Raw genomic sequence first — 10,974 nt, forward strand, 5'->3', positions numbered from 1 at the left:
TCTTATGAATCAACTCAGATGGACACTGGTATCAAGAGGAGCCAGCAAACTTTACAAAATATTATAAGCGTGAAGAGCTTACAAAATCACCTGTGAGCATAAGTAAACAGCCCAGGTTTAGGGAACAAAAAAGAGTTTACTGAACATAGTTTCCACAAAAATATTCTCCAAAATGAAACAAAAGAAAAAATAGTTCTTCAGTACGTGAAACAAAATGGATGCGAGTCTTTCCGCAATACAGATGATGGTTAATAAATAACGAACGAACTTAGAGTTCCAGAATCAGAATATATACAAACAGGTTTCATGTCACTTGAATGAGCCACACATGTCTTTATAGAAAAAAATCTGAAAGTCTTAAGAGCTTTGCAATAAAAACAGTGATCTGAGTTTCTATAGTCACATGGTCTTAAATGAGCAGAGTCTTGAAGTTCTAATAACTTTTGGTTAAAATACAAAAAATAAGTTCCTCATTCTAGGTTTAAAAGCAAAGTCCAAATTCAAGCTTCAGTCAAGGGGAATGAACAATCTTAGTCCGACAAGGCTAGACACTTCCAATTCGACACTGTCTTGTCTGATAGAAGAATGACAGTAAAATGATACCAAGCATCAACCAGCATGTCCAAGCTGAGGAGGAGACGTGCTGTCCAGAAATCAGAGGCCTACTCCTTAGGGCGATATAGTGGAGATCATCAAGTTGTTGGCTGTGATAGGTCTGCTATTTGGCGCTAGTGCGCCAGCCTAAAAACCCGCCTCGTCTAAGAATATCTGTGGGCCTATTTTTGGCACGTGAGACGACGGATGCATGAAGAGGTGCGGTTGGCCAACGACCACTATCGTCGCTGTATGGGCAACCTGGTGACCTGGCTGGAGTGCTGTTGATGACCTATGCTGGTCTCGCAGTGGAGTTGCGGGGTTGTTGAGATCCATGTTGTCTCCACTATAGGGCTCGCGCTCAAAGCATCCCACTCAACGAATAAGTTGCGCGTGGTGGCGCCGACGACTGATTTCAGGCGCCAAGGAACTTATCACTAGAACAATTAATTCAAGTCGATGTACATTAGCAGAGAAACAGTAATCCAGCAACAACAACAGCATAACAACAAGAGTTAACGTGAAATTTCATTCTTATAAAGTACTACAGTCCACAACCATCCAAATCCCTTCAGGTAATGGAAATGTTGTACCGTTGAATTTATTGTCGGAGAAGAAACTGCAAAAAGGTGGGAATGTAAGGAGATGGGACCTGGATAAACTGACTAAACCAGAGGTTGTACAGAGTTTCAGGGAGAGCATAAGGGAACAATTGACAGGAATGGGGGAAAGAAATACAGTACAAGAAGAATGGGTAGGTTTGAGAGATGAAGTAGTGAAGGCAGCAGAGGATGAAGTAGGTAAAAAGACGAGGGCTAGTAGAAATCCTTGGGGAACAGAAGAAATACTGAATTTAATTGATGAAAGGAGAAAATATAAAAATGCAGTAAATGAAGCAGGCAAAAAGGAATACAGAAGTCTCAAAAATGAGATCGACAGAAGTGCAAAATGGCTAATCAGGGATGGCTACAGGACAAATGTAAGGATGTAGAGGCTTATCTCACTAGAAGTAAGATAGAAACTGCCTACAGGAAAATTAAAGAGACCTTTGGAGAAAAGAGAGCCACTTGTATGAATATCAAGAGCTCAGATGGAAACTCAGTTCTAAGCAAAGAAGGGAAAGCAGAAAGGTGGAAGGAGTATATAGAGGGTCTATACAAGGGCGATGCTCTTGAGGACAATATTATGGAAATGGAAGAGGATGTAGATGAAGATGAAATGGGAGGTATGATACTGCGTGAGGAGTTTGACAGAGCACTGAAAGACCTGAGTCGCAACAAAGCTCCGGAGTAGACAACATTCCATTAGAACTACTGACAGCCTTGGGAGAGCCAGTCCTGATAAAACTCTACCATCTGGTGAGCAAGATGTATGAGACAGGCGAAATACCCTCAGACTTCAAGAAGAATATAATAATTCCAATCCCAAAGAAAGCAGGTGTTGACAGATGCGAAAAATACCGAACTATCAGTTTAATAAGTCACGGCTGCAAAATACTAACACGAATTCTTTACAGACGAATGGAAAAACTAGTAGAAGCCGAACTCCGGGAAGATCAGTTTGGATTCCGTAGAAATATTGGAACACATGAGGCAATACTGACCCTACAACTTATTTTAGAAGCTAGATTAAGGAAAGGCAAACCTACGTTCCTAGAATTTGTAGACTTAGAGAAAGCTTTTGACAATGTTGACTGGAATACTGTCTTTCAAATTCTGAAGGTGGCAGGGGTAAAATACAGTAAGCGAAAAGCTATTTACAATTTGTACAGAAACTAAGCGTCGAGGGACATCAAAGGGAAGCAATGGTTGGGAAGGGAGTGAGACAGGGTTGTAGCCTCTTCCAGATGTTGTTCAATCTGTATATTGAGCAAGCAGTAAAGGAAACAACAGAAAAATTCGGAGTAGGTATTAAAATCCATGGAGAAGAAATAAAAACTTTAAGGTTCGCCGATGACATTGCAATTCTGTCAGAGACAGCAAAGGACTTGGAAGAGCAGTTGAACGGAATGGATAGTCTTGAAAGGAGGATATAAGATGAACATCAACAAAAGCAAAACAAGGATAATGGAATGTAGTCGAATTAAGTCGGGTGATGCTGAGGGAATTAGATTAGGAAATGAGACACTTAAAGTAGTAAAGGAGTTCTACTATTTTGGGAGCAAAATAACTGATGATGGTCGAAGTAGAGAGGATATAAAATGTAGACTGGCAATGGCAAGGAAAACATTTCTGAAGAAGAGAAATTTGTTACCATCGAGTATAGGTTTAAGTGTCAGGAAGTCGCTTCTGAAAGTATTTGTATGGAGTGTAGCCATGTATGGAAGTGAAACGTGGACGATAAATAGTTTGGACAAGAAGAGAATAGAAGCTTTCGAAATGTGGTGCTACAGAAGAATGCTGAAGATTAGATGGGTAGATCACATAACTAATGAGGAAGTATTGAATAGGATTGGGGAGAAGAGAAGTTTGTGGCACAACTTAACTAGAAGAAGGGATCGGTTGGTAGGACATGTTCTGAGGCATCAAGGGATCACCAGTTTAGTATGGAGGGCAGCGTGGAGGGTAAAAATCGTAGAGGGAGACCTAGAGATGAATACACTAAGCAGATTCAGAAGGATGTAGGTTGCAGTAGGAACTGGAAGATGAAGAAGCTTGCATAGGATTGAGTAGCATGGAGAGCTGCATCAAACCAGTCTCAGGACTGAAGACCACAATGACAACAGGAATATCATTGAAATATGCATAATTCTTCGTCCTCCTGGCAAGTCAGCATTTCCATGACCTGCAAACAAATGTAATAAATTCAGGGTGGGCGTTAATACAAATTCCGGTTCCATCAAGGAACAGGTCAACTAGCACAGATGGTCTTGTATCCGCCAAAGGAGGTAGAACAGATAATAGAAGGCGTGAGTGAGAAACACTGTTTATTTCTCCACAAAAGAGGACAGAAGCTGGTGCACTGATAAGCCAAAACATTATGACTACTGCTCATCGCAACGTCGGATGCTACCTGTGGCATTGCGGTAACGCGATAAAAAAACGTATGTAATCGGAGCAGACACAGATAGGGGACCACCCTAGCGAAGATATGGGCTGAAAACGGTGAAATCCGTCGAGATAAGCGACTTCGACAAAGGGCGGATTATTATTAGACAGAGACTGTGGGTCACTATCTCGAAAATGGCAAAGTTGTTTGAAAGTTCTCGTGCTACTATCGTGAGAATCTACGGAAAGAGGTAGGAGGACAGTGAAAATGGTTGGACGTCCACGACTCTTCACAGAACGCGCTGTTCGGAAATTTGTCTGCTCTGTAAAGTAGGATAGGCGATGGGCTGTGGCATCTCTGCCGAAAGAGTACAAGGCTGGTGCATGCTCAAGTGTCTCAGAGTACACTGTTCATCGTAATTGTTGAACATGGAGCTCCACAGCAGGCCACCCCTGTGTGTCGACTTGTTGACCGAACGACATCGTCAATTACGTCTGCTGTTGGCACAGGTCCGTCGGAATAGTCGTCGATCAGTGGAAACGTATCCGGCCTTCGGGTGAATCGTGTTTTGGATATACTAGGAGATGATCGTCTCTATAAACGACATCATCGACGTGAATGACGGCTGGAAACGTGCAGCGCGCCACAGACGTAGGCTCGTGTGACTAGTATTATACTATAAAAGACCTGCTCCCGCACTTGCGTGGGACCTGAGGTGGTAATCGAAGACACGCTGACAACTGTGAACCACCTGCATCCCTCCATGTTTGATGTCTTCCGAGACGCCGATGTCATCTTTCAGCACTGTAGTTGTGCGTATCTCGGAGTCAGAATGGCGCTACAGTGGCTTGATGAGCATTGATGCCTCGGAGACCAAGACCACCTGACGTAAATTCTGTGGCACCCATCTGGGTGGCTATCGGGTGAAATTAGCGCGTACACAAATCGGGGCCCGTTATTCAGGCGAATTACATGACCTAAGTGTAGACATCTAATGCGACTTACCTCTACAAACCTATCAACGAACTGTCGGGTCCCCGATACGTAGAATCAGTGATGTAATTCGTTCCAAAGACGTACAAACAAGCTATTAAATAGGTGGTCATAATGTTTTGTCCCTCAGTATCCTCAAGTCCGGGGATGAATCCGATGGTTGGATTGCCGAAAAGTAGAGAACTCATGAAAATCCAGTTCCAAGCAGAGTTGAAGTCCACATGAAGGTGATGCGAGAGGTGCGGCGTCGAGTTGACAGCAATAGCTTAGTCCAGGACGAGACTGCTGGAGTTTGGTGCTGGTGTGCTTATACAGCACTGGTGGCGTGTGTTATGCCCGCCGTCGGTGAGTCTGCGGTGGGATGGCAGAGAAGGAGGAGGAGATTAATTTTTAACGTCCCGTCGACAACGATATTATTAGATTAGATTAGATTAGATTAGCAAAGCATGGATATGGAAATCGGTTGTGCACTTTCGAAGGAACGATCCTAGAATTTGCCTTAAGCGATTTAGGGAAACCACAGAACACTAAAGTTAACAGGCCGGACCCTACCACCTGTCTCGACCACAACGGGCCAGATACTGCTCAACCACTGCCAGGTGGAACAAACAACACGGCAACTGTACCCCGACAACAAGATGCCTGCCTAGCAGCACGTATCTAACACTAAGAGACATTAGAAGTCGAAAATACTCAGGAACAGCTACTTGTGAAGATTTTTAAAAGCCTAACAGCTTTGTTCTGTATATGAATCTACACTGAGGTGACAAAACCCATATCGTGTCAGACCTCCTTTTTCCCGACGTAGTGCAGGAGCTCGACGTGGCATGGACTCAACAAGTCGTTGGAACTCCCCTGGAGATATGTTGAGCCATTGCGTGTCTCTATAGCCGTCCATAATCCCAAAAGAGTTGCCAGTGCACGATTTTGTATGCGAACTGACCTCTCGATTATGCTCCATAAACGTGTGACAGGATTAATTTTGAGCGATATCGGTAGCCAAATCATTCGTTCGAACTATCCCGAAAATTATGAATAATTGTTAGCTGGTGATATGACTTCGTTATTTGGGAACATGAAGTCCATGAATGGCCGCAAATGGTTTGCAAGAAGCCGAATATAATTAGTTGCAATCAATGATCGTTTCAGTTGGACCAGGGTACCCATTACATTCTATGTGAACACAGTCCGCACCGTTATGGAGCCAATACCAGGTTGCACAGTTGACCTTGTTGACAACTTGGGTCCATGGCTTCGTGGCGTCTCTGAACCCAACCATCAGCTCTTACCATCTAAAAGTGGGGCTCATCCGACCAGGCTGCAGTTTCCCAGTCACCTAGGGTCCATCCCTATATGGTCACGAGACCAGGAGAGGCGCTGCAGGCGACGTTGTGCTGTTAGTAAACGCACTCGAAACGGTCATCTGCTGCTACATCCCAGTGACGTCAAATGTCGCCGCACTGCTCTAACGTATACATTCGTCGTACATCCCACATTGATTTCTGCTATTATTTCACGTAGTGCTCCTTGTCTGTCAGCACTGACAACTCTATGTAAGCGCTGCCACTTTCGGTCGTTAGGTGAAGGACATCGGGCGCTGCGTTGTCTGTGGTGAGAGGTAATGACTGAAATTTGGTGTTCTCCGCACATTCTCGACACTGTACGTCTGGGAATACTGAGTTCCCTAACGATTTCCGAAATGGAATGTCCTATGCGTCTACCTCCAACTAGCATTGCGTGATCAAAGTCAATTCCCGTTGTGAGGTCGTAGCAACGTCGGAAACCTTTTTACACTAATCACCTGACCACAAATGCCAACTCCACCAATTCACTACCCTTTTGTATCTTGTGTACGTGGTACTACCGCCATTTGTATATGTGCATATCGTTATCCCACGACTTGCCACCTAAGTGTACAGGAAATACTCATTAAACAGAGCTGACGTTCCTGCCCAAGACTAGAACATAGGACTGATCTTCATTGCTGACTAGACATCAATTTACGTGGTATTCTAAATTTTTAATAGTATCAAAACATGGTTCAAATGGCTCTGAGCACTATGGGACTTAACATCTATGGTCATCAGTCCCCTAGAACTTAGAACTACTTAAACCTAACTAACCTAAGGACATCACACAACACCCAGTCATCCCGAGGCAGAGAAAATCCCTGACCCAGCCGGGAATTGAACCCGGGAACCCGGGCGCGGGAGACGAGAACGCTACCGCACGACCACGAGCAGCGGAATTAATAGTATCAGTTAGCAAATACGAACTTAAGATTAAATGATGAAAATCTTTGTACTGGACCGGAGCTCCTATCCAATAATGATTGCCCCTATTCACTAATCAGGGCAACGGCCTTGCCGCAATGGATACACCGGTTCCCGTCAGATCACCGAAGTTAAGGGCTGTCGGGCGTGGCCGGCACTTAGATGGGTTACCATCCGGGCCGCCGTGTGCTGTTGCCATTTTTTGGGGTGCACTCAGCCTCGTGATGCCAATTGAGGAGCTACTCGACCGAATAGTAGCGGCTCCGGTCAAAGAAAACCATCGAAACGACCGGGACAGCAGTGTGCTGACCACACGCCCCTCCTATCCGCATCCTCAACTGAGGATGACACGGCGGTCGGATGGTCCCGATGGGCTTGAAGACGGAGTGCTATTCACAAATCACGAAAGATGTTGAATATGATTTCATTCAGAGGTAACAAACTTGGAATGACATGATGTAATGTTTTTGTTGGATGGCTGTTCGAACCCAGCACCTAATCGAATTGTTACTTACGTTAGCTAAATACAATAAAATGTTAGAATTGAATTTTTTCAGCAGTAGCGACATGTCTGAATCTGAAATAAACAGACGGGTGAATAATTTTTGTCTTCCTTAGTTGCGAACTCGACCCCTGTCGCCATGGTCTTCTAGCGAAAATGAACGTTGAATATAGATTTCTACCGTCAGTAGCAAGATGTTTGAACTGCGTGAACTGGAAATAAAGTGTTCGGTGCTGTATAGGAATAGAACTCCCCCCCCCCCCCCCCGCCCGTCCCACACCACCACATATCTTCACTGACTACACACAAAGCGATGCTAATTATAGAATTTAATATCATCAGTAACTAAGAGTGGCATCTGTGTATTTGAAATGGTGTTACGAAAGGTTGTATGTTCTACTGGGGGTCTAAACAGTCGTATATCGTTACTGCTGACAACGAATGAACAGACGTTAAGGACCAAAATTATTTTCGACCAGCAGTTAGATGTGTCCATGTGACAGATTGGGCATGACGAAAACTTTTGTGCTTTAAAGAGTTTTGAGTCTTGAGCAGACAACGAACTGAAGGAACTTTATCGTCATGAAAGGATCAAATCCCGCAAAACGGAAGATCCGAGTTCGAATCAAAGTCCAGAACCAATATGTTCAACGTCTCAAGCTAAAATAAGAGATGGAATAAGTGTCCTCTGACATTACACGGCTTTAGGTCCAAAAACTAAAACACACTACAGGAAAAAAAGAAAAAAATAGTAATCCCATTTAGAGGTTTCCGATTCACTCAAGATTTATTGTTGCAACAGTGCATATGGAGTACATGGAATGATTACATTTACATATCAATTGAACAAGCGGTTCTGTGGCACCGGGTATCGATCCATACTAAAATATCTATACTAGTACGTTGTTTAACCTCCAGGGACACAATGCTGGCACTGACTCTGGCATCCAGTCGTTCTTACAGACGGCGAATACTGTCCTCGGATACGTTATGCCACGCCTGCGCGACCTGATCACGTAGTTCTGTATGAGTTGTTGATTGACGAGTTGCATGAGTCACTTCTCGCCCATCAATCCCACAAGTGCACGATTGAAGGCAAGTCCGGATACCATCCAGGCTACGGAAGTTGTTGCACGTATTGCAGTGTACGTCCAGTTTTTAGCATCGTTCTGTTGGAACAACACATCACCTCTCTGATTCAATAATGGCAAAAAATCAGGTGTAACACCAACATCTGAATTTACTGAGCGCTGTTTAGTGTCCTCTCCAAAGGTGAACGAGAGTTGTAGCTTATTGCACCTCAGACCATAACGCTTGGAATGGGACCAGTGAGTCTTGGACGAATGCAATCTACGATACAGCGCCCACCAGGTCTATATTGTACACGAAAACGACTGTCACTTGCGTGCAGGCAGAATCTGCTTTCATCGCTGAAGAACACGACGCGTCATTCCATTAAGTTTTCAAGCCACGTACGTCGATGCTGTGACGTGAATGGAAGACGAACTAGAAGTGTGCGTGCCCGTAGTCCCACTGTTAGTAAGCTGTTTACAATTGTTTGTATTGACATGTCTGGACTCACAAGCCCTGTTATCCGTGCTGTGGTTGCTGTACGATCTCCCACTGCTGCCCTTACAATACGACGACCATAGCGGGCGTTTGTGCTGCGTTGACGTCCTGATGGTCACCTATGAGTTTGAGAAAGTTCACGTGATCCCCATCACTGCCATTGTAGGACAACTGACGCAGGACGTAATACTTGTGTGATAAGTCTATGAAATGACCATTCCACCACTAAGAAGGTCACAATATGACCCTTTTGAAACTAGATCAGTTATCTGAAGGAAGCACGAATACATGTCAGTGGCATCGTTGCTACTTGATTCACACGTCTCCCCAACACTGCGCCTTCTGGCTGTGAGCATTCCCTATTAAAGGGTAGACACAAATGGCGCTCTGGTAACTATGCCAGTACGCAATCTGTTGCTGGACGGGATTGAAACCATTATCAGTGCATCTACTACACCCTAGCTGGCTTATGCTGTCACTGGATCAAAATCGATGTCGTCTCTCCAGGTGTACAATTTTTTCTGGCAGTGTTAGTATAAGAGAGGTCACTGGTGACAGACTTTCTACATGCCACCACTTCCGCCTTTGTCGTGGCCCAACCTAACCTCTAGTCGAGAGCGAAGGGAGGACGTTCATGGTCAGCACACGCTATTTAAAACATGCACTAAACGCATCATTTTGAAAATATAGTAACGAAATTTTGTACCTTGCTTATATGAAATTGAAGCATTTGCCATTAAGTCCTTTGGATTATATATATTTTATTTTTTTAAGGGAATTAAAATATTTTCTTTTTAAGAAAGTAGTATGTGTTCCTATTTCTTAGACAGTATTCCACGAATGTGCACAAATTTTTCTGTGACTAATCTTTTTACATACAGTAAGCTCTTATAGTTCTGTGAGTGTAATATAAAATTCAAGCAAAATTTCAAACACTTTACCAAAGAGCTCAGCTTACACCCAGAAATTTTCTCTTGAGACAACGGTTATTGGGTTTATAGAAATAAGTATACAAAATTTCGTAGTTTTAGCCTTCATAGATTCTGTTAAAAAGGTACACAAACTTTAAAAAACATAATTTTCAGGAAATGTAACTTGAAGTTCGACAGCCGAATGTATATTATTCAAAGATTTGGAGAACAGTATGCCCATGCACCATCATTCCACAACCAAAGTGAACACGTATGATAACGTTCCAGGGTGCGTTAGGTGGTCTCACCTCTCGCTGCATAAGGGTACAGCCAGCATTGTCGAATATGATCGTTTTGGTGTTCAAGGCGTTACGTTCTGGTGAGGTACAATGTACAGTGGCGTGCTTACCTGCAAATATTCGGACATGGTACAGTCCACGGTAAACGCTATTTTTCCGCTGTACTCCTTCCCGAAATGCGCCTTTTCAGGAGTCCATTCGGCCCTCACTTTTTATGGATGACACTGAGTGATGGCATCTAACTGCGCACGTGGAGGAGTTCTTAAAATGAGAGGATGCCCAGCGAATGCACCGGTCAGCCCGTTCCCTTCACCTAAATCCCATCGAAAATCTGTGGAATTTGCTTGAAGTGATTTACGTAAACTGAAATCTGGATAGTCATGTGAAGGTTCCAGTCCGGTTCCATCGCGAAACAAGCCCACTGTCCCAACGATCGCTACCCTCTCTACTGGCGGGATGGCTCCCTTGAAAAATTCAAGACCGATTTCCTTTCCAACGTTGTCTAGTCCAAGATGGCGCTCACCCGCTAACGACCTCGTCGACAACACGACGTTAAATTTTAATCATTCTTCCTTGGAATGTATAATGTATGTTCTATAATTTACTGTTTAATTCGAACCAGTATGGTGTTTGACGTTTATGGATATGCGAATTATTGAAATACCTGAAAACCACGTTGTGTGAAAGCAATGGGAGGGGGGGGGGGGGGAATCCTGTAATGGGATGTCATCTGATATTGCGATTTCCTGAAGTGGTCAACCTGAGGGAACTAATCGGGATGCTTTACAACTTCGACTTCGCTTCAAATCTCTGCATCCAACATCATTCTGATATTTAGTAAGAGT

The 10,974-nt window shown here is 43.9% G+C and overlaps 1 pseudogene; it reads left to right on the forward strand.

The window, feature by feature from the left end:
• Positions 1-6,928: 6,928 nt before the first annotated feature.
• Positions 6,929-7,046, forward strand: LOC124796475 (annotated as a pseudogene).
• The last annotated feature ends 3,928 nt before the right edge of the window (positions 7,047-10,974 follow it).

This window comes from Schistocerca piceifrons, chromosome 4, assembly GCF_021461385.2.
Source record: "Schistocerca piceifrons isolate TAMUIC-IGC-003096 chromosome 4, iqSchPice1.1, whole genome shotgun sequence".
Classification (NCBI taxonomy): Eukaryota; Metazoa; Arthropoda; class Insecta; order Orthoptera; family Acrididae; genus Schistocerca; species Schistocerca piceifrons.